General features: G+C 35.0%; 2 pseudogenes; one reads left to right on the top strand and one right to left on the bottom strand.

Annotated features, from left to right (window-relative positions):
• The first annotated feature begins 14,888 nt into the window (after positions 1-14,888).
• On the top strand, positions 14,889-15,451 carry LOC149546585 (mavicyanin pseudogene; annotated as a pseudogene).
• Positions 15,452-15,917: 466 nt separating this feature from the next.
• The window catches only part of LOC149546584 (beta-galactosidase 6-like), a 22,186-nt pseudogene continuing 15,506 nt past the window's right edge, over positions 15,918-22,597 (bottom strand).

Raw genomic sequence — 22,597 nt, 5'->3', positions numbered from 1 at the left:
ATTGTAAGTTAAAGTCCTCTTACTAGGCACACTTCTAATAGGGTGTTAAAATCCTTTAACAAGGTAAGGTCTAACAATCTTGTAAGCCTTTAACATGGTAGACCTTTCATAGGGTAGATCATGTTTCATGATCAAAACATTATAACCTTCATTAGATACACTTTATTACTGTAGTAGTGAAGATTTGTGGGTGTCATCCCCACCCTAGTTCTACCTTCTCCTTGGAGGGTTTCTGGGTAACCAAATATCTTGTTTCATAGATGTGATTGAATATTTTACTTTCATGCTATGGATGTAAATGATTAATTTGGTATTTTAGTTTATGTACATAGATTGTGAGATGGATGTGTGGTGAATTTTTTTAAGGTTGAAAGCTTTAAGTGCTAATTCAACCCTTCCTTCTCTCAGAGTTTACTTCCCCATTGTAACTCCAACACCTATCTTTGCAAGTTGAAGCATATTCAAACACTTAATTATCTTTTTTTTAGGGATTCTATATTGATCTAGTTGATTGAATGTATGTATATACATCTAGTTTCCTATTGTTAAACTAAAATGATTGAACCCTTTCTTCTATTTTTCATATCACTAGACCCGAGGTTTTGAAGATGAAGAATTGTAATTAGGAACTGTAATTGGGTTAATAACTACTTCATGGCACCACAAAGTTTTATTTTGTGATTGCATATTAGTCTTTCAAATGGTTGATATGTTCTTGTCAATGGATACACCTTCTTTATTATTTGGATTAATTGCTTGCATAAAGAAAAGCTTGGTAATTATTGTTTTGAAAAATCCTAGTACTCGATAACAAAAGAAAAACTATGTAAAATTGTGGAGGTTTCATAAGTTTTTTTAATATTTCTTTGGAGGCCATGGTGTTCATTGATAATTGGATATATCAAATTTCCACAATCCATTGCATTGTATTGATTTGTTTATGGATTCAATTGTCTAAAGCTTTTTACCATCAAAATTTTGAATCACACTATGTGATCCATCATTGAGATGAAAGAGGGCATCTCTTGCTCTCTTTCATCCTGATGATGGATCACGTAGTGTGATTCAAAATGTTGATGGTAAAAATCTTTACATAATCAAATCAAGAGACAAATCGATATAACTGGATATATTTTTCCACAAAGTTTTGGATAAGTAATAAGGTTCTTATGTAGAAATTACTACATTTATGTAGATAGCTCAATTAACATATACATTTCAATTACCTGCTATAACCTAACTAGTTTGTTCAACAATACAAGAAAAATATTTGGTTTTAACTTACACACTTTGAATTTTTTTTATGTTCTTTCAATATTGTTGTTGCTTTTCAAAATGAAATTTGAGTTCATAAATTACTTAATGTTTAATATGAACAAGTAGATTCAGAGATAGATGGTTGTTAATTGTTGATGGCCTGAGTGTTGATATTTAATTCCTTATGGAAGGGTGTAATGCAGCATTTGGGAGGGTGGGGATGGATGCATTGTGTTTTTGCTTCTCTCAGGCTATTAGATTCTGATGATAGGATTCATTACATTTTGTGTCTATCTCAGTAATGTTGACGAATTTCATGCTTGGCAAAGTCATTTATATATTTCATTTAAGTATGTCATCTTTGACATGAAGCATATCTATATGACTATATTTATTTTTATCTTGAATATGAGTATATATGCTTTAATTAAAAGAAATGTACATGTGTGTAGATGTGTTACAATTTTTCTTTCACTACATATGAGTAGATGTGTAGTGTTCTTTTCTTTTGCTTGCCACATTCCATGATTAAGCTACTAGGCACATGGTTGTATGTAGTATGTTTCATGGCTTCACCAAATCATTTGATCCATCTTGTTTCAAGAAGATAGGCTTCTCGTGCCATTTTTAGAAAATTCTTGAAAGAATCCTGGAGGAGTAAACACTTTGTGGTTGGCTAGGTAAAAGTGTTTGGGCCACACTCCCATCTCAGAGAGTAGATGGATGATGTTAGGAGGATTTTGAAACTAGATACATTAGAGGAAACATGTCAAGATTGAGTAACCTATCTCATGGTCTTGTATCTTCATCTTGATGACCAATATAGTGATGTGCTATTGATGTAAGTTGATAAATGGATAATGTAATCATTATGAATGAGATTTATGTTTGATCAACTTGTAATGGGAATTCAAAGGATGCTAGATGTATGGATCAACAACATAGAAATTTCATTTTTATAATAGATGAAAAACTAATGATTATTGCTAAAATTTAATTGCTTTATAATGAATGATTACTCAACTTTTCAACTTTATTCTGATTGGTTCTTTTCTGCATTTGTTTTATTTGTATGATGTGGCATTTCTTATTTAGGATATGTTTCTTACACTAAAGATCAAGGTTTACTCAAGTGTGAATAGAGCTTAGCCAATATTTAGTATAATATATATTAATGGATGGTAATCTATCCTATAATTGAGAAAATGATAGAATCATTAGATCTTCAGACCACTTGTACAAAATAATGTAAATTATCTTCTCAGGTGAAGAATTTGATAGTGCTTACCATACTTTAGAAATAATCTAATTGTATCATGGAATGAATCACATTTCCCCATAATAGATTCAAGGGAGGGATCAACACCTTTGAAATGATTCTACTCCAAAGTATAGCCTAGGCACCAAAGTTGCATAACAAGGCTTCAAAGCACAAAATCTACTAAAACTATGTTTTTTTTTAGATATGGGACCTTCAAGTTTAAGGGGGCATGGAAAGGTTCCTTAATGATCAAGAACCTCAAACTGGTGAGTTTCGTAAGCCCATTTTGTTCCCAAAGATCTCAAATAGCCATATTTCCTATTAGGCAAAGGAGCCCCTATTGGCCCTATCAACAAGGTAATTAGGACTTGGCTTAAAAATGATTCAAAGGATCCTTTAAAAAAACTACATATCTAGTTACCCTTTTGGAAGAAATACAAGATTCTAAACTTGTAGTCTCTAGATTGATCAGGTGATGCCCTAACAAAAAATGTAGCAAATTCCTTGTTTAAGCCTACTTACTAGGGTTTGTGAAGGAATTTCTAATTAGATGCTTGACCAAGAAAAAATAAAAATGAGGAAACATGTAGGGAACTTTCTTTCTTTAGTATCCACCATTATATTAGCTTCATCCATCCCCCAAGTGCATGCAACACTCTAATATATGTTGTTCTACACCAAACACATAGAGACGTTTGGGTTAGGATTTGCTAGAAAATATATAATCCTTGACTTCCATCTCCCATACTTAAGGAATTTTATGATAAAAATTTCTAACTTTCATTTTACCAAGTAATTTGGAAATGCCACAGTGGTAATGCAAGTTAGCGCTTCATTATTGAAATTGGCCACCAAAAGGAGGGTTTTGGTGCACTCGAGAAAGATCTGACAATAAATTGAGTTGTAGAGAACTTAAAACCCTCAAATCAATTGAATTGATCAACTATGATATCTATGATTCTAGAATAATGGGTTACTCACATGTTCCAATCCATACATGTCCATACACTCAGAAATTGTTGTGCTTTACAAGGAAAAATAGGATCTTTATTTGATTTGAAAGGAAAAATTAAAATGTATGACTTCCACCCACCTGAAAGGGCTATTTGAAGTCCTTCAACAACCATCCCAACCAAAATTCAAAGGTTTTGACCATTGGGGGGGTGTTTTAACAAATGTTGACAACTTTTTGCAAAAGTTGTCAAGCAACTTTTTGTTGCATTTAGCAACTTTTTGTAATTTTAACAAATTGTACAATATGACCCTTCTAGAACCTTTTCCTTGCGCCTTAGGGGCCTATAATATTTTTATAAACTTAAATAAATTCCTATCCTATGCTAGATCTAATAAATGCCTCTTGAACATAGTCAAAACCCATGGTTTATAAAGTACCAAATGGGGACTAGGTCTTACAATTAGGTCTAAATATTGAATAATTACAACTCCCTTATTAGAAATGTATCTTAGGCTTAAATTCCTTTTAGTAGAACTCATAAAGAGTTAAAAATTAATATTCCATGGTGAATGGAGGGTTAGGTGCTCCTACACCATACTCCCTTGCTTGAAAAACTCAAGTCCCACTTGAGGATAGTTGCTCAACAAATGTGCCATGCTTGGAAATGTATTCTTCATTCATCCATGCATTATCTATGTCTAGTAGACCCTTCCATATGAAAAGATAGTTAGTATAGGTCTTCTTCCTTTTCTTCTTGGCCACCCTTGAAACCAAAATATTTTCCATTTGAAGTGGTTGACTATGTGGTAGATCTTTGATCCATTCTGCCTAGATCTCATCAGTATCCTGCATGTCATCATTAGTACCTACACCACCTTTGAAAATGGTGAGATTAGAAATATTAAATATAGGGGAAATTTCTATTTTAGGAGGCAAAGAAATTTCATAGGCATTTTCTACATATTTGGTAAGGTACCTTAAAAGGTTGCCTAATGATTTGTTCACTAATTTAGTTTGCCCATCTGTTTGTGGATGGTAGGTAGAACTGAAGGATAAGTTTGTGTCTGTCTTTTTCCATAAGGTTCTCCAAAAATGACCCTAGAATTTAATATCTTTGTCTAATATTATGGATGTTAGCACTTCATGTATCTTGACTACTTCCTTAAAAAATAAGTTAGCAATACGAGAAGCATCATTAGAACTCTTACAAGGAACAAAGTGAGCCATTTTCCTAAATCTATCAACAATGACAAAAATGCTATGAAATCCCTTTCTTTCCCTTGGAATTCCTAAGACAAATTCCATACTCACACTACCCCTTGGCTTTTTTGGAATAGGTAGGGGTTATAAAGTCCCTAATTTATCCTTACTCATTTTCCTCTTTCGTATATTGTGCAACATTCAACAAATTTCCTGACATCAGTAGGTAGGTTGGGCCAAAATTATTTTCTTCTTACCAATTCCAAAGTTTTATCAATCCCAAACTGTCCTCCTAAAGTACCATAGTGCTTCTCTCTTATTAGGTTTTCCCTCATGGAGCACTTAGGAATACAAAGTTGTCCTCCTCTGAATAGAAGGCCATTCTACAACAAGTACTCTAAATATGTGGCATCATAGGCATCTAATAATGTAGAACAGACCTTTTGGATCTCTCCAAATTCTAGATCATCCTTATACATGTTTTTAAGGGCATTTGTCCCCATACTTTGCATTTGAACTTCTTCTACCAAGGTGATTCTCCTGCTTAGGACATCTGCTAACTTTTATGTAGTACCTTTCTTGTGTTTGATGGAGAATGTGAAAGCTTGAAGTTTCTCTACCCATTTCATATGTCTGCAACTCAACTTGCCCTGGCTGTTGAAAAAGCTTAATGCATGGTTTTTTGTATAAACAATGAACTCCTTAGGAATAAATTAGTTCCTTCATTTCTTTAGGGCCTGAACCATAGCATATAGTTCTAGTTCATAGGTACTGTACTTTTTCTTGTCATCATTATGTTTTTCTGAGAAGAAAGCAACTAGTCTCCCCTCCTAACTAAGAACTGCTCCTTTGGCAAGGTTGCTAGCATCAATATCTATTATGAATAGCTTGTTGAAAGTAGGTAGTGCCAAGATAGGATATTGTGCTACTCTACCTTCAAATACTCAAATGATGTATCTGCATGAGTGGTCCATTGGAACTTTGTTTTCTTACCTCCTTTGATTGTATCCAAGAGAGGTGCACAAATGTGACTAAAGTTCTTGATGATTTTTTTGTAAAATGTGGCCAATCCATCAAAGCTCCTAACTTCTCCAGATGTCTTAGGAGTTGGCCAATTTAGGATCACCTCTATGTTTTTAGGATCTATCTTCAATGTATCCTTTGAGATGAAAAAACCCAAGAATGTCAACTCTCTCTGGAGGAATGAGCATTTCTCAAGATTGATTTCCAATTTTTTGTCATGCAGCCTCTTGAGGACTTGTTCAACACGTTTCAAGTGTTCCTCCTTACCACTACTAAAGATCATTATGTCATCAAGATAGACAACTACAAATTTTCCTATGGAGTCATGTAACAGTAGTTCTAGTGTGTCTCCTGCAAGGATTCCTTTGTATTTCTGAAGTAGGTTATTGATTTCTTTTGGTACTTCTTGATGGTTTGGTTATGTCATTGGCTTGAGGACTAGGGCATACCCAATCTAAGAGTCCTAAATGGTTTGTAACATTTCTTTTTTACCTACCATAACATTTAGTTGTTCCTTTGGCTTCTCTTGGTGAGGGTTGGGGTTGGAAAGGAGATTGAATTTTCTACCATCTTTCACAAATTGTTGTTTGTTTGTGACCCCATCATTGTTTTCTTTAAGTTCACACTGCCATTGATGACCTAGAAGAAGGTGATATATGTCCATGTCCACAATATAACAAAGAACCCTACTCATATAGTCTTTGATTGAGAAATCTATCCAACCTCATTCATTGATTAGGGTTTGTTGGCCTTCTATTAACCAAGAAACATAGGGGGGGTTTGGGTGGGGCATCCTTTCAAGATTCAATTTTTCTACCATTTCCTTAGAAACAAGATTTTTAGTAGAACCAAAATCAATGATAACTTTACGTACCTTTCCATGGCTTTTGCAGTTGGTCATGAAGGGAGTTTTCCTTTGTGGAGGTTCCACTAGCATAGGTGCTTGAATCAATGTCCTCTTCATCATGAGAGTAGCCCCTTCTTCACTCGTATAATCGATGACTCCTTCATCATCATCATCATCTTGTTGGAGGGTCAAAGCACAAACTTGTGTCACTCTTTTGTGAAGGAAAAAGCTAACAAAGAATAATTGTCCACATTCAATGATATAAAACTGGTATTATTATTTAGAATTTGAAAATGAAGTAAACTAATGAAATGTTCAGAAATTGATCAAGTTTAAGATTATAATTTGTAGCAATTATTTTGATTAAGGATTGATATATTTTCATAATTTTTATAGATAATTTTTAAGTTATTGAAAAACACTAAAAATGAGGGGTCTAGTTCCCACAACAAACCTATATGGAAATACACTTATTTCCCTTTGATCTCAAACTATGTTACTGATAGCATATATATCTAGAACATTCAAAAATAAAAATTGTCTTTAGACTTATATTTTCACTTTTATAATCATTCAAAGTTCAACTCACCTAAAATCGATAGTTTTTATCTGCCGCCACATTTATCAAAATAAATCTATTCTAACCAAAATAAAAATTATACATTGTAGAAGAGGACTTTCTCCTCTAGAATGGCATATAAGTTTTAAATTTTTATGATATAATTTACTATTTTTTCTTTCTCAAAATTGACATATTTTTTAGTCTTAAAATATGTGCTTGTAGAATATTTTAGTTATAATATGCTATATCTAATTAAAACACTATAAACTCTATATGAGAATATTCTTGACTTTGGGCTCTATAAAATGGTGTTTATAAGTTATTAAGAATATATCATAAAATAATGTAGGAGTTGTTGAAATGTCAGTTTTTTGAAACAATTATGTTTCTTAAGTAATTGGATACAAACTAGTATAAAACATTAATTTAATAGACATTTCTAATTGGAAAAGTGTAATACCATATATAACTTAGCTAGAGTGAATTTATCTAGATCATATCTTTGAACAAAATTAATTTTTAGATAGAAATACTCAAATTTAGTCATCTGATTAGTCAGCATGAAAGGTGACACAACTTTGTACTTTTACCCTCGATAATGTTGGTCCTTCTTCCTCCTTAGTTGTTTTGCTTCTCAGGACACTTGTTTGTGTAGCAACCCATTTGATTGCAGTTATAGCACTTGATCTATCCATTGTTCCTTCCACCATTTCTATATCTACCATCACCTCTCCTACCTTTGAATTTTCCCCTTAAACTACTTTCTCCTTGGGTATTCTCCTTGTTAGAGTCTCCTTGAGGTCTATTTTTTTTTTATCCTCTTCCTCAAAATTTGTCAACTCTATTATTCTTCCCTTTGCTTCTACCACTTTGTTCATTTCTTCTTTTGAACTTCTCCTCAAATTTAAGTGCGAATTGATAGCACTAATTTATATTGGTAGGGCTTGTCAAACTTAGTTTATTTTGGATGACAAGCCTTAATCCTTGCATGTACCTTGCAAGCTTTACACTTTCTAGTTCAACTAATTTGGATTTCATCACCAACTTCTGAAATTCTTTAGTATAAGTAGGGATGTCCATCTCCTTCTATCTCAAACTCATTTTTTTCTTATGAAGTTAAACGTCATATTCCTCAGGGACATATTTCTCTCTAAGTAGAGCCATCATCTTCTTCCATGAAGTGACTTGATTCTTCTCATTCTTCACCTTATCATCTTGGATGAAGTTCCACCATGTGAGTGTAGAGCCTTTTAGTCTAGACTTGGCAATCTTCACCCTTTGGTTCTCAAGGATATCTTCACCTTAAAATAAATTGGTTAGGGCATCCACCCAATCCATTGCAACATCTATGTCCATCTTCCCATTGTAGGTAGGAAAGTCAAGCTTGGCATCAATGGTTCTCATTTCCATAGATTTGAAAGTCCTCATCAGCAACCTCTATTCTACAAGTTATTCTTCTTCCTCCTCGTTAAGGGGTTCTTCATCACTCCTTTGTCCAATATCATTAGAATTTCCACTATCTTTATTCTGGAGCTCTTCCCTAAGATTCTCTACTTCTTGTCTCATCAACCCTATTTTCATTCACGGGGGACCATGAGGGTAATAAATGTGAAATTTTCTTGGTTGAATTCAATCAATTATAGTAAAAGGAATGCCTTTACTTAATTATATTGTTGTCAAATTATATTTGTTTTTTTTTAATTTGAAGTGTGATAATTAAGATGATAGTTATAATTGGAAAGATATATCTTGTTAACAATTATTATTTTTCAAAAAATGAGCTTTAATTAGTTGTAAAAGTTAAGGAAGGAAGGTATAGTTATTGTGAAACAATTTTTTAAAAATGATTATTAACTTTATTAAGAATTATGAATTGGAGTATGCATATTTGATGGTTATATTAAAGTATTTAGTGATCTATTGTTATAAATATATTTAAATTTTTAAAAAGAATAGCATATCATCTCAATGAGTTTCTTTAGAAACAATTATATGTGGGTGGAAATAAAATATGTTTTACTGTTTAAAAGAAAATCTCAATTAAATAACAATGAACCTTGACTACAAGTATCCTCCTTAACAATCAATTACTTTTAATACTAATGTTTCATGAGTGAGTACAATAGTTCTCATATTTTGTCTATGAAGCTCCTTGTTACACTACTAACTCTATATAAATTTTAATTTATTAAAAAATGTAAAATATGAGAATAGCAATTTAAGTTCAAGAAAATTTGGCATTTTAAGAAATTAGTATTTGAAAGTGATATAGATTTGACAATTGATGGTTGACCTCCCGGGAAGTCCCGGTGCTTCACCCTTGTGAGCATCACCTAGATCCAATGGGTGCTAAGTGTTCCATTTATTCTCATGAGAGATGGATTCATGTTGAATCATTACTCATGAAACATGGGTCAATGAGTTTGACTCAAAAATCACACAGTTAAATCCTAATAGCAATATCACAATTTGACTTATTGTGGAAATCATCTCCTACTTATCAATTCAAATATGCTTAGTTTAATTATAACTATATTAATTAGAAGCATAACTATATAATGGCAGCACCATTCTTACTATTGTCATAAAAAGAAGGAGAATAAACTTTCACTTGTTTTCATTATCACAAATTGACTTACTATGGAAATTATCTCCTACTTATCAATTCAAATATGCTTAGTTTAATTATAACTATATTAATTAGAAGCATAACTATATAATGGCAGCACCATTCTTACTATTGTCATAAAAAGAAGGAGAATAAGCTTTCACTTGTTCTCGTATCTAGTTAGAAATGATAACATTGTCTTCCCTACATACAATTGTATATCTATTTTTATTTTATTTTAAAAACTTGTAAAAAAAAAAAAACAAAAACAATGAAACACTCTTCATTCTAAATTCTAAATGTGAAATACTTGTGAATAAAATTATATTCCATATATCCTTGGATCTTTTTGTGACATTCTATTTGCAATATAAAATTTTAAAAATAATAAAATAATTGTCATGTATTCTTTTTTAGTATATTGATTTTTAATTGAAGTATTTATTTCTATCTTGATAAATGTTGTTATTAACAATTAAAATGTTGTTTATGACTATTTAGTTGAAATATTTTTCACATTAAATGTTAGTATTAAAATATTTAGTTGAAATATTAATTTTTCAAATTCTATAAATTCACAAAATAAGATATTAGAATCTTTTTATGACTAAAATTTATTACTAAATCTAAAAATAAATTTACCAAATTTTTTCTAAACACGTTTCAAATTATCATGCATGAAAACAGAAAAATGTGCAAACTATTCAAATGGACAAATTATCGTTTCAAATTATCATGCATGAAAACAGAAAAATGTGCAAACTATTCAAATGGACAAATTATCATGCACAAAACAGAAAAATGTGCAAAATTCAAATGAAGAAATTGAATCCAATAAATTCTCACTGGAAAGCAAAATACCTATACAAATATGTGTGCGGTAACAATTTTAGAGATTCGCATGTAATTATCTCCAGCTTAGGCTTCCACGCTCTCAGTCGCTCAGCAAAACTTATTCTCCCTTTTTACTCTTTTGCCCTCCAACGGCGTACGAGAAACTTTCTAAGGATTTTTAACTATTAATTTTTGTAAAAATCTTATAAATTATATTTTTATAATTAATTATAGTGAAAAAATGTGTTGGAGGGATAGGAGTCTCTTGTGAATGAAGTAGCTTAATCACACTTAATGTGATTCTAAGTATAAAACCTCTATTTACTAAATATAAAATCATAAGATATATAATAATAATTTTTAATTTTAAAATAAATCTATGATAAAATCTTATATTTTTAAAAAAAAAATGAATTAATCTATACTTGTATTGATTTAAATCCAAATTTTTCTATATCATATCTAGAATTTCATTAAATTCAACTACAAAATCAAAGCAAAATTTAATAAAATTTTAAAATAATTTTTTAATGTAATATAAAATTAAACTTAATAATACACTATTAAATATAAATAATATAAAATTTAGATAACATAATCTTATATATTACACAATGTAAGATATATTATTTGACAAAATATAAATGACACTTCAAAGAAAAAATTAAAGACATGTATTTAAGCATAAAGATTGTATATAAGGATATAAATATTAAATTGCATTGGATTTGAAAGTGACTTTAATATAGGTACAGGCTGACATTGTGACACATGACATTGGATTAGAGACACATGCATGGTATGGGATTGAGGGCCATGGCATCCGATGCAAATAGTCTATGCCTCTGATCACTAAAAGTGATATGAGATTTATCTCTTTCTCTCTGACTCAAGAAGATTTGGAAATTGAATATTTCAAGCTAATCTCCAGACAAAATGCATTAAAGATAAAACAAAGTCAAACTTATTTTTTTTCCAATTGTATAGTTTGTAGGGAGGATAGTTGCATCCAAAAGAAAAGCATTTAGTTAAGCAACATCCCATGTCCTTAAGAACTCTCTATTTCTATTTCTTCTCATGTCTAATTTAAAAGCTACATGTTTCTTTCTATCTACTATTAGTATAAAATATTTCTATCAAATATGGTTATAGTAGAATTTGTGAATTGTAATAGGCACACAAGAGAAGGGGGGGAATGTTCTACTCACATTATTACGTTATTGTAAATATTCTTTCAATTAAATCAAAAGGTTCACTCCCATTATAAAATGTAGAATAATTCTACATCTAGATGAGAATGGTCAACTCACATTATTAAATAAAGACTCTTTCAAATAAATTGAAAAAAAAAATACAACATCAAAAGGAAAACACAAATTTTAGAATTCATATCACATAGATAAAGATTCAATCTTCGTAGAAAGAACAATCACAACACACAGAGGGAGATTCAAATTTATTCAAGTAGTACCTAGTCACTTTTTCCCTCTTCTATTGGTCTTTTAGTGTATGTGATGTACTTACAAAAAATAGTGTGAACAACGAAAAAAGACCAATAAATTATTAGTCCCGCCTATATAGGGGGAGACTTATGTTTTCACCTCATATTCTACTATTAGTTTCCCTCAATTATAGAAATATTAAATTATATTTGTAATGTTTCACAACTATCTTATTTTAATTTTTAATTTTTGAAAACTATTTCTTTTACCTAATTGGTTCCTCTTAATTTCCTAGTGGGTTTTTAAAAACAATTATATTCAAAAATTCAAAATATTTCTTTTGCAATTTTTAATTTTCTTCTATTAGTTTTCCTCCAATCTAGAAATATTAATTACACTTGTAATGTTTGATGGTTATTTTATTTTTATTTTAATTGTTTAACTACTATTTCTTTTTTCTAATTGGCCCCTCATATTTTTGCTACTATTTTTTTTTCTTTTCAAATATTCAAAATATTTTTTCTACTGCCAATCAAAAGAAAACAAAAATAAACATTTCTAAGCTTAGTAAAAAAATTTCCAAAGAAATATTTCAACATTTCTTTAAAAAATCCTTATGTATTTTATTTTTTGGTTACATTAATACAACTACTCATATAGCCAATAATAAATCACTAAGAATGAAAAATGAAATTTTTTATTATGTATTTTATTTTCCTACATGAATATAGATGCTCTTTTCTTTTCTTTTAAAAAATGCACCTGGTAAACTTTTTAACGTGACCGGTAGCGCTGGCGTGACATGCCCACTGGTACCACCAACGCTTTGACCTGGAGCTATGAACCAGTGAGGCCACAAACGGGGGACCTCATCCCCAAGAGATTTGAACCTGGATGGCAAGGATAACAACGCAACAACTTAACCATCACAACATGCCACTATTGGCAAAAAGGGTTTGTGGTAAACCTAGTGTGACTCGAACCGGAGTTGATGCATAGCACCGGGATCATTAGCCTAACACTACGCCTCACGACTCGCCTTCACACCAACTCGGCTACTCACTCACCCTTAAAGGGTTTGTGATAAACCTAGTGTGACTCGAACCGGAGTTGATGCATAGAAAAGGGTTTGTGGTAAACCTAGTGTGACTCGAACCGGAGTTGATGCGTAGCACCGGGATCATTAGCCTAACACTATGCCTCATGACTCGCCTTCACACCAACTTGGCTACTCACTCACCCTTAAAAGGGTTTGTGGTAACCTAGTGTGACTCGAACCGGAGTTGATGCGTAGCACCGGGATCATTAGCCTAACACTACGCCTCACGACTCGCCTTCACACCAACTCGGCTATTCACTCACCCTTAAAAGGGTTTGTGGTAAACCTAGTGTGACTCGAACCGGAGTTGATGGGTAGCACCGGGATCATTAGCCTAACATTACGCCTCACGACTCACCTTCACACCAACTCGGCTACTCACTCACCCTTATAAAAGGGTTTGTGGTAAACCTAGTGTGACTCAAACCAGAGTTGATGCGTAGCACCGGGATCATTAGCCTAACACTACACCTCACGACTCGCCTTCACACCAACTCGGCTACTCACTCACCCTTCAAAAGGGTTTGTGGTAAACCTAGTGTGACTCGAACCATGACAAAAAATAAATTAATTGATTAAAAAACTTGTTACAGGACACATTTTCTCAAAGTTATTAGCACATTCTTTTGCTATTAATTTTTATTTTATTTTTGCATTAGGCGGGACTCTAGTTGTATCTCAACTCTTGTTCAATTAAGTTCTTGAAATATTATTGAGAGTTGATTTTTTAAAATTAAAATTAATGGAAAAAAAAAAGATAAAACCATTTGTGAAGGACAATAAAAAAGAATCATATTGCATGTTATTAGTGTAAGTATCTAGGATGATCTAGAGTGTAAGGATTCAAAAAGGCTACATGTAAGAAGTTGAGGGAACTTTAGTTTGGAACTTTCATGTAGTTCAAAATATTGATTAAAAAATGTTAAATTTAGTTTGGATATATTATATTTTTTTTAAAGTAGAGGATTCTCATTGTAAAGTATATATTTTATTTTATTTTAAGTGGATAATTCTCATTGTAAAGTATAGGAAAAACATTGTCTTTGTATATAACAAAATGTTACAATCTAAGTAGAGTAGTAAAGTGATAAAGAATGGAACTAATAAATTTATAGCACCTATAAATTTATTATGAAAACAATAAAAAAATAGTAATAATAATAATCCAAATAGTATGAGAACCTAGATTTAAGCTTGAGTCTTAATGAATTAGTCCATCCTCATTAAAAAAAATAAAGAATTGTCATTAATTTTTTTAATACTTTAATATAAAGGTGGTGTATTTATATTTGTAAATCTAAAAATACAATCACTCTAACTAAAATGCAATATAATCAAAGTGTGGTGGAAAAGAAGAGAAATGCTAAATTTATAGCACTTATATATTATATTATAGAAACAATAATAAAAAATAAATAATCTAACTAGTGGTGTCGAAACCAAGAAAAAAGATAAATTTAAGCTAGAGTCTTAATTAATTAGTGCATCTTAATTAGAAGAAACAAAGGGTTGTCACTATTATTTTTTAAAATTTTAATAGGAACCTGGTGTATTTCTATTTTGAAAATCTAAAAATAACATTTAAAAACTAGTGGAAGGAAGAAAAAAAAGGGTATGGGAAGGGAAGGCTAATCTAAAAATAACATTTAACAACTAGTGGAAGGAAAAAAAAAGCGGGGGGTGGGAAGGGAAGGTTGGGGACTATAAATATGGAGGGTGTGGACCATAAATGCCTACCCCTCTCTACTCTTGTTTTGTAGTTTGAATAGGAGAAAATAGACATATTAAGGACTAGAAGGAATGGTGGCTCTGGTGAAGTTATTAGTTTTGTGTATGTATTTGTGTGCATTTGCAAAGGCCACGGGCACCCAGTACACTGTTGGAGATGAACAGAGGTGGGACTTTGGTGTAGATTATACGGAATGGGCTTCCACCAAAACATTCCATGTGGGCGACACCTTGGGTAAATTTATCTTTTAATTCTTCTACTCTTCCTTATCAATAGTAATAGTAATAGTAATAACAAGAGGTTTATTGAATCAACTGAAATAGTGTTTGAGTACCGAGGTGAATGGCATAACGTCTTGGAGGTTGAGAAGCGGGCAGATGAATCATGTGACACAAGTAATCCAATAGAGGAGTTTCGAGGGGGTAATAACAGGATTTCACTTACCAGCATGGGGACAAGGTATTTCATTTGTGCAGTTCCCACTCACTACAATGTAGGAATGAAGTTGGAAGTCATCGTTTCGCCTGGTAGTCATGTCCCTAAACACAACAGCGCGCAAACTGCTCCAGCCAGTAATTTTACTCGCACATCCATGCCTCCTTCAAGTGACACTGCACAACCACAGCAGCAATAGCCTACCTGCGTAGGACACATGTTATAGATGAGAAATGTGCCTACCTCCCTCCATGTCATTCCATTCTTTTATCCTTCCTTCCTCCAGCTTTTCTTTCTCCTTCCTCTTCTCCTTCTTTTCTCTCTTTTATTCTCCTCTCTTCTTCTTCTCCTTCTCCTCACCCTGAAACTCTTTAGAACTCTTTCACTCCCTATTGCACCAAATTTTAAATTCTAATGTAGGAACACCCACTCTGTACTTATCTACTTTTCTTATATTTTCGATTATAAAAATTAGATGTAAGATTTCTCGCTGTAGTTCACTTTTTACATGGAATAAAATGAAAAAGGTATGTTTGTACAAATTCCAAGCTATTTGGAACTAAAAACTGCTAGACATAAAAAAGGGCCCTAGAGTCTTTCTAACTGTAATCATATACTGCGTTGCAAGCTAATAATTGCACTTAACTTTGATTGATATTCATAATCTAGTTTGCATCCATTGATGGGTTTGGGGAGTTAAGATGGGGATGCACTGTAACACAATATGATTCCTCCACAGTGTAATCAGCAGTAGGATCATCTTGAGAGACATGAGAACAAATCGTGTCGACATATCTGGTTCTGAATGAAATTCCAGATGGGTCACCACCAATTTCCTCAAGTAATACTAATAAATTGTTTGTGAGGTTTAGCCAAGAGCGAGAGACATGGTACCTGATAAATGAATCAAAATTTTGCATCAGAAACCATGCAATAGCTATAAAACAAATGTTTTCTTAATTCATGTAAATCCAATTACCATTCTTGAGATGATGGCCAACCATCAACCGGTGACACAGTTGGTTGGGGAATACGTGCCTCTGTAATGAAATGTTTTTGAGCACCCATCTGTAGGAGCCTTGAATGAAGGAAAATAGCGCCCAATATGATGGCCATTCACCCATGCTTGGCCTTTACTCATGGTGCTCAGGTCTAAAGCCACTGCATTGTCTCCTTTTGGTGCATTGAACTCAGTCTACTGGATCCAATGGACCATATTTTCAGTTATATACGTGACAGCCTTTGGCGAAGGAAAACCAAAACTATAAATTATTCAAAATTGCAAATTGAAGCATAATTAAACTTCTTATCTTGTACCATATTAGGGCTGTATTATTGGGAGGGTTTGTTCCTGAATTCCACACAACAGCATTTGCCCCTTTGTCTGAATATAGACGTTGGTCTTCACCTGCTAAACCAATCTGTATGGAAGATACAGAAAACATAGGAGTCAAAACAAATACTTATGATGTTCTCAGTTCATATAGTATGACATGACAAATCTTTGATCACTATTCTCAACGATAGAAAGATTATATGTAGTAATTTTTAATTTTATTTTAAATTAAGGGGTGCTATCTGCCCAGCAGTCTACACATGTCTGTAGCACATGCCCACCATTCAAATTTGGAGTGGTCTCGAATCCGAGACCATTGGGGTAACCCACACCTCAAGCTGGACCATTACACCACACAGACTGGGCTATTCGCCCATTATATGTAGTAATATTATTCTATGAATGCAAGGTTGAAACTGACAAATAGGCAACAACTCCCGGATAAAGATTGCATGAAAGCTACCTGGTAATTCCACTTCTGGAAGGTTAAATCTTTTGTTCCATTCTTAAAGCCAAGGAACATTACAGGACCATTGGTTCCTGCCTCCCATGTATCAAAAAATGGTCCATAATTCTGTTTAATCAAAGTTGAGATTAAGGATCATTACTTCCCTAAACATGTCACATGCATCAAGATTCCTCAGATTCTTGAGTAGATGTTATAAGCAAGAAAAGCATTAACATATATTTCTATTTTTTCCTGAGGACTATATTTAAAATTGTATAAGCTAATTTTATCATATTGTTACAGAAATAATTCTTCAAATTATTGCATCAAGATTCCTCAGATTCTTGAGTAGATGTTATAAGCAAGAAAAACATTAACATGTATTTCTACTTTTTCCTGAGGACTATAAGTCTTAGGTTTTAGCTAACCTGCCATCCAACTGTAGCACTAAGAAGATCTATTTGATTTGTACCAGCTTTCAAGGTGATTGGAGTATGCATTGTGAATGAAGTATTGGTATAACTTCCTGATTGAGTTCCTGTAAAGCAAACAAAAGTCAAGTACTGGTTTTTCCAGCAGCCAAATACCAAACCAAATTCACACCCAAGCATATCCCATCCCCACTATCCCATCCCCACTTTAAGAAAATTACTTGTGAGTGCTTAAGTAGCCAGAAATGAGTGGACCTATTGCCTACCTGCAAATTGTCCATTGATAAACACATGGAGTGCATGCCCTCGTGTCACAACATGCAAATATACTGTACTCTTGTTCTTTAGAAAAGATTAATCTTAATCAACATGCACACTTCAGAAATTACTTCCCTGTGGCAGCCATTCATAAACATCATACATTAAGGGAAAAATTAAGTTTTGAATAAAGGTAAGTGCACAAAGTTGTGGTGCCAAAAAGGGGTATAAGTGGACACCTTTTTCCTGAAATCTGCAAATTTTGAACTTCAAAAAGAATTTGAAGATAGTTACGCTCAAAATTTTCAAATATGACAAAAAAAAAGTCGTAGTCCTTTGAATCTAGTTTCTAAACTACTAATTTTTTTTCAAAATGGTTTAGTTTTAGGTCCTTAAAAAAGCGGGCCACAAAAAGTGGTACTGTTTATTTCAAAAAAACATAGCACAGTACAAAGTGTGGCTCCACTAAAATTTTAATTTTTTTTTTGAAAATTTTTAATCGCTCTGGTCAAAAGTTACTTAACACTATGTAGTTTATCCCAGATTTTTCGAGTAATTTTATAATGTCTATTTTTTTTTTAACGAATTTTTTAACTAGACACATCCCAAAAACGTGAAATATCTATGTGCTCCCCCTAGAAATAATTGAAAACTAATCTAAAATCAAAACTTTTTTTTTTCAATGTGTGTAGAATGGAGTCTAGTTTCTAAAAAACTAAGTTATTACAAAATTCGATGAACGAGCTAAAATCTATAGCCCAATTAGTACGTGGTAGTTTTTGACAAAAAATGAACATACATTCAAAAGAAATTATAGATGAAAGGCTTGAAATAGTTCAAATTAAAAATAAATTATATGGTTAGATAGCTAACACAGAGACCTATAATGCTATGTAACCTAATCTTATCAATATCCAACCATGAGAAATCTTGAAGGGGAGCACAGAAGAAAAAAAAATCATTTTTTGTATGTTTGCTGGAAAACACATCTCAGGCCTGTTCATCAAATCCAAACCTTTGGGTTGGATCTCCAAGGAAAAACCAAGCCTTAGGCTTGGGTTTGATTATGGTTTAAATAGCGTGTGTGCCCTATAGCACGTACGCACTATAGTGTGCACGCGCTATTTAAACCTCAGCTTTAAATTGCGTGTGCGCGCTATAGGGCGCAAGCACTATAGTGCGCACACACTATTAAGATGTAAGTTGCAAAAGAGAACTAGGTAGGGGGGGATAGGGGAATGGCTATGTGTGTGCATGAAAGAGATAGAGATAAAGTAGGGGATAGGAGAGGGGAGAGAGTACAGGATGGGAGAGAGAAAGTGAGAAAGAGTAGGGGTGGCAAAGAGAGTATAGGATGAGAGAGAGAGAGAGAGAGAGTAGGGGTGGCAAGGAGAGGAAGTGTGAGAGAGAGTACGGGTGGAAAAGAGAGAGTGCGGGATGGGGGAAAGAGATTTAAAGTAAGGGATGGGAGAGAGAGGAAGTGTGAGAGAGAGTATAGGTTGGGAGAGAGAGAGATTAAGAGTAGGGGATGGAGGAGAGAAAGAGTAGGTGATAGGAGACAGAGTGGGAGAGGAAGAACTTGAGAGAGAGGAGGATGGGAATGCATGTGTGTGAAAGAGAGAGAGTATGGAATGGGAGAGGGGGAAGAAAAAGTAGCTCAAGAGAGAGTAGGGGATGGAAGAGAGAGTAGGCGATGGGAGAGGGAGTGGGAGAGGGGGAGACAGGGGGGAATAGAAATGCATGTAAGAGAGAGAGAGAGAGAGAGAGAGAGAGAGAGAGAGAGAGAGAGAGGAGGGGATAGGAGAGAGTGTGACAATTTAAGAGAGACTAGAGGGTAGCACAGAGAGAAAGAGAGTGGAGAGGGAGAGAGTAAGAGTGAGAGTGAGAGAGAGAGTAGGCAGTGGGAGAGGGAGTGGGAGAGGGAGAGCAAGTGAGAGAAAAAGTAGGGGATGGAAGAGGAGAGAGGGGGGATGGGTGTGTGTGTGTCAAAGAGAGAGAGTCAAGAATGAGAGAGGGGAGAGAGAGATTGAGAGAGTAGGCAATGGTAGAGGGATGGGAGAGAGAGGGAGAGTGAGAGAGAGAGAGAGAGAGAGAGAGAGAGAGAGACACAGAGAGAGAGAGAGAGTAGGCGGTGGGAGAGGGAGTGGGAGGGAGAGAGAGGTGGAATGGAAGCATTTAAGAGAGATAGAGTAGGGGATGGGAGAGAGTAGGCAGTGGGACAAGGACTATGAGAGAGAGAGAGGGGGGGAATGGGAATGTGTATTTTATTTATAAGAGAGATAGAGTAAAGGATGGGAGAGAGTGTGAGAGTTTGAGAGAAAGTAGTAGGGGATGGGAGAGAGAGTGAGAGTAAGGGATGGGAGAGAGAGAGAGAGAGAGAGAGAGAGAGAGAGAGAGTAGAGTAGAGAGGAAGAAAGAGAACTTGAGAGAGATAGATAGTAGGCAGTAGGAGAGGGAGTGGGAGAGGGAGAGGGAGAGGGAGAGGGAGAGGGAGAGAAATAGGGGGGATGGGAGTGTGTGTGATAGATGTAGAGATTAGGGGATGGGAGAGAAGAAGAAGAGTAGGGGGATAAGAGTGTGTGTATCTATGAAAGTGAGAGAGTAGGGGATGGGAGAGAGTATAAAAGTGTGAAAGTAGGGGGTGGCAGAGAGAGAGTACGATGATGGGGGAGAGAAAGTAGGCGATGGGAGAGGAAAAGAGAGAGGGGGGATGGGAGTGTGTGTGTGTGTGTGTAAGAGAGAGAGTAGGGGATGGGAGAGAGTGTGAGAGTGTGAGAGTAGGGGGTGGATGAGAGAGAGAGTACGACGATGGGGGAGAGAAAGTAGGCGGTGGGAGAGGGAAAGAGAGAGGGGGGATGGGGGTGTATGTGTAAGAGAGATAGAGTAGGGGATGGGAGAGAGTGAGAGTGTGAGAGAGTAGGGGATGGGAGAGAAGAGAGAGAGTAGGGGATGGGGAAGATTGTGAGAGTGTGAGAGAGTAGGGTATGGGAGACGAGAGAGAGAGCAAGGGATGGGGGAGAGAAAGTAGGCGGTGGGAGAGAGAGTGGGAGAGGCAGGGAGAGCTTGTACAAGATGGGAGAGAGAGAGAGTGGAAAGGGAGAGAGAGAGAGATAGGGGGGATAAGAGTGTGTGTGAGAGATCTAAAGAGCTGGGGATGGGAGAGGAGAGGGGGTGAGAGAGGTAGAGAGAGTAGGTGGTGGGAGAGGGAGAGTGAGAGAGAGTAAAGGATCAGAGAGAGTAGGAAGAGAGAGGGAGGGGATGGGAGAGAGAGTAGGGAGGATAGAGAGTAGGGAGGATGGGGATTGATGTGTTTTGAGAAAGTAGGGGGTGGTAGAGAGAGAGTACAATGACAAGGGAGAGAAAGTAGGCGGTGGGAGAGGAAAAGAGAGAGGGGGGATGGGAGTGTGTGTGTAAGAGAGACAGAGCAGGGGATGGCACAGAGTGTGAGAGTGTGAGAGTAGGGGGTGGCAGAGAGAGAGAGTACAACAATGGGGGAGAGAAAGTAGGCGATGGGAGAGGGAAAGAGAGAGGGGGGGATGGGGGTGTATGTGTAAGAGAGATAGAGTAGGGGATGGGAGAGAGTGAGAGTGTGAGAGAGTAGGGGATGGGAGAGAAGAGAGAGAGTAGGGGATGGGGGAGAGTGTGAGAGTGTGAGAGAGTAGGGGATGGGAGACGAGAGAGAGAGAGCAGGGGATGGGGGAGAGAAAGTAGGCGATGGGAGAGAGAGTGGGAGAGGCAGAGAGAGATAGTAGGTAGTAGTAGTGTGAGGGTGAGAGAGACTAGGGGGTGGTAGAGAGAGTACGACGATGGGGGAGAGAAATTAGGCAGTGGGAGAGGGAGAGAGAGGGGGAATGGGAATGTGTGTAAGAGAGACAAAGTAGGGGATGGGAGAGAAGAGAGAGAGTAGGGGATGGGGGAGAGAAATTAGGTGGTAGGAGAGGGAGAGGGAGAGAGATAGGGGGGATAAGAGTGTGTGTGAGAGATCTAAAGAGTCGGGAATAGGAGAGGAGAGGGGGTGAGAGAGGTAGAGAGACTAGGTGGTGGGAGAGGGAGGGTGAGAGAGAGTAAAGGATGGGAGAGAGTAGGAAGAGAGAGAGGGAGGGGATGGGAGAGAGAGTAGGGAGGATGGGGAGTGATGTGTTTTGAGATAGTGCATACACACTATAGTGCATACGCGCTTTGCAGTGCGTACATGCTTTGTAGTGCGTACGCACGTACGCACTATCTCAAATCACCAAAAAATGGTCAAAAACCAACCTTGGGGCCCATTTCATCCATTTTTAACTTTTGGTCTGTTATGCTCTCTCTTATTCCGACAGAAAACACAGGTTTCATCATCTAGCAAACACTATTTCAACACTTTTGGAAGCTAGCAAACACCAAATTCAATCATTGGATATGTGATTTGAAGAATTTTTGAATATTCTTTTAATAGAAAAGGTTAGTGCAATCCATTTTAAATATTGTTTGTCGATATATAGATACAAATTTGATTATAATTTGATATGTTATGTAATATATAGTGAATTCATTAAAAATTGTATATTTGAATGAAATGTTATTTCGAAATGGTTAGAAATTTGACAAGTCGTTTGATATATATTGTGTATTCATTCAAATAATTATAATTTTTATATGTAATTGAATAATTTGTAATTTACACATTTTAAGTAATTCGGATGTTTGAATAATTTGACATGTAGAAATCATCATCATGCCAAGGAAGAAACCAAAGATTCAAACAAATGCAGATAGGGAGAGATATTTGACAATTAAAAGAGATAAAATGAAATTACTACGTGAAAAAATAAAATTGCAAAGAAATGATGAAGAATTAACTTTCAAAGAGGATCAAGAACCACCAGTACAAAG

The sequence above is a fragment of the Cupressus sempervirens genome, chromosome 7 (assembly GCF_028749045.1).
Source record: "Cupressus sempervirens isolate cs-2001-9-10 chromosome 7, ASM2874904v1, whole genome shotgun sequence".
NCBI classification, from domain to species: Eukaryota; Viridiplantae; Streptophyta; class Pinopsida; order Cupressales; family Cupressaceae; genus Cupressus; species Cupressus sempervirens.
Note: the sequence above shows the minus strand (reverse complement) of the source record. Positions and strands in the feature narration are given on the sequence as shown.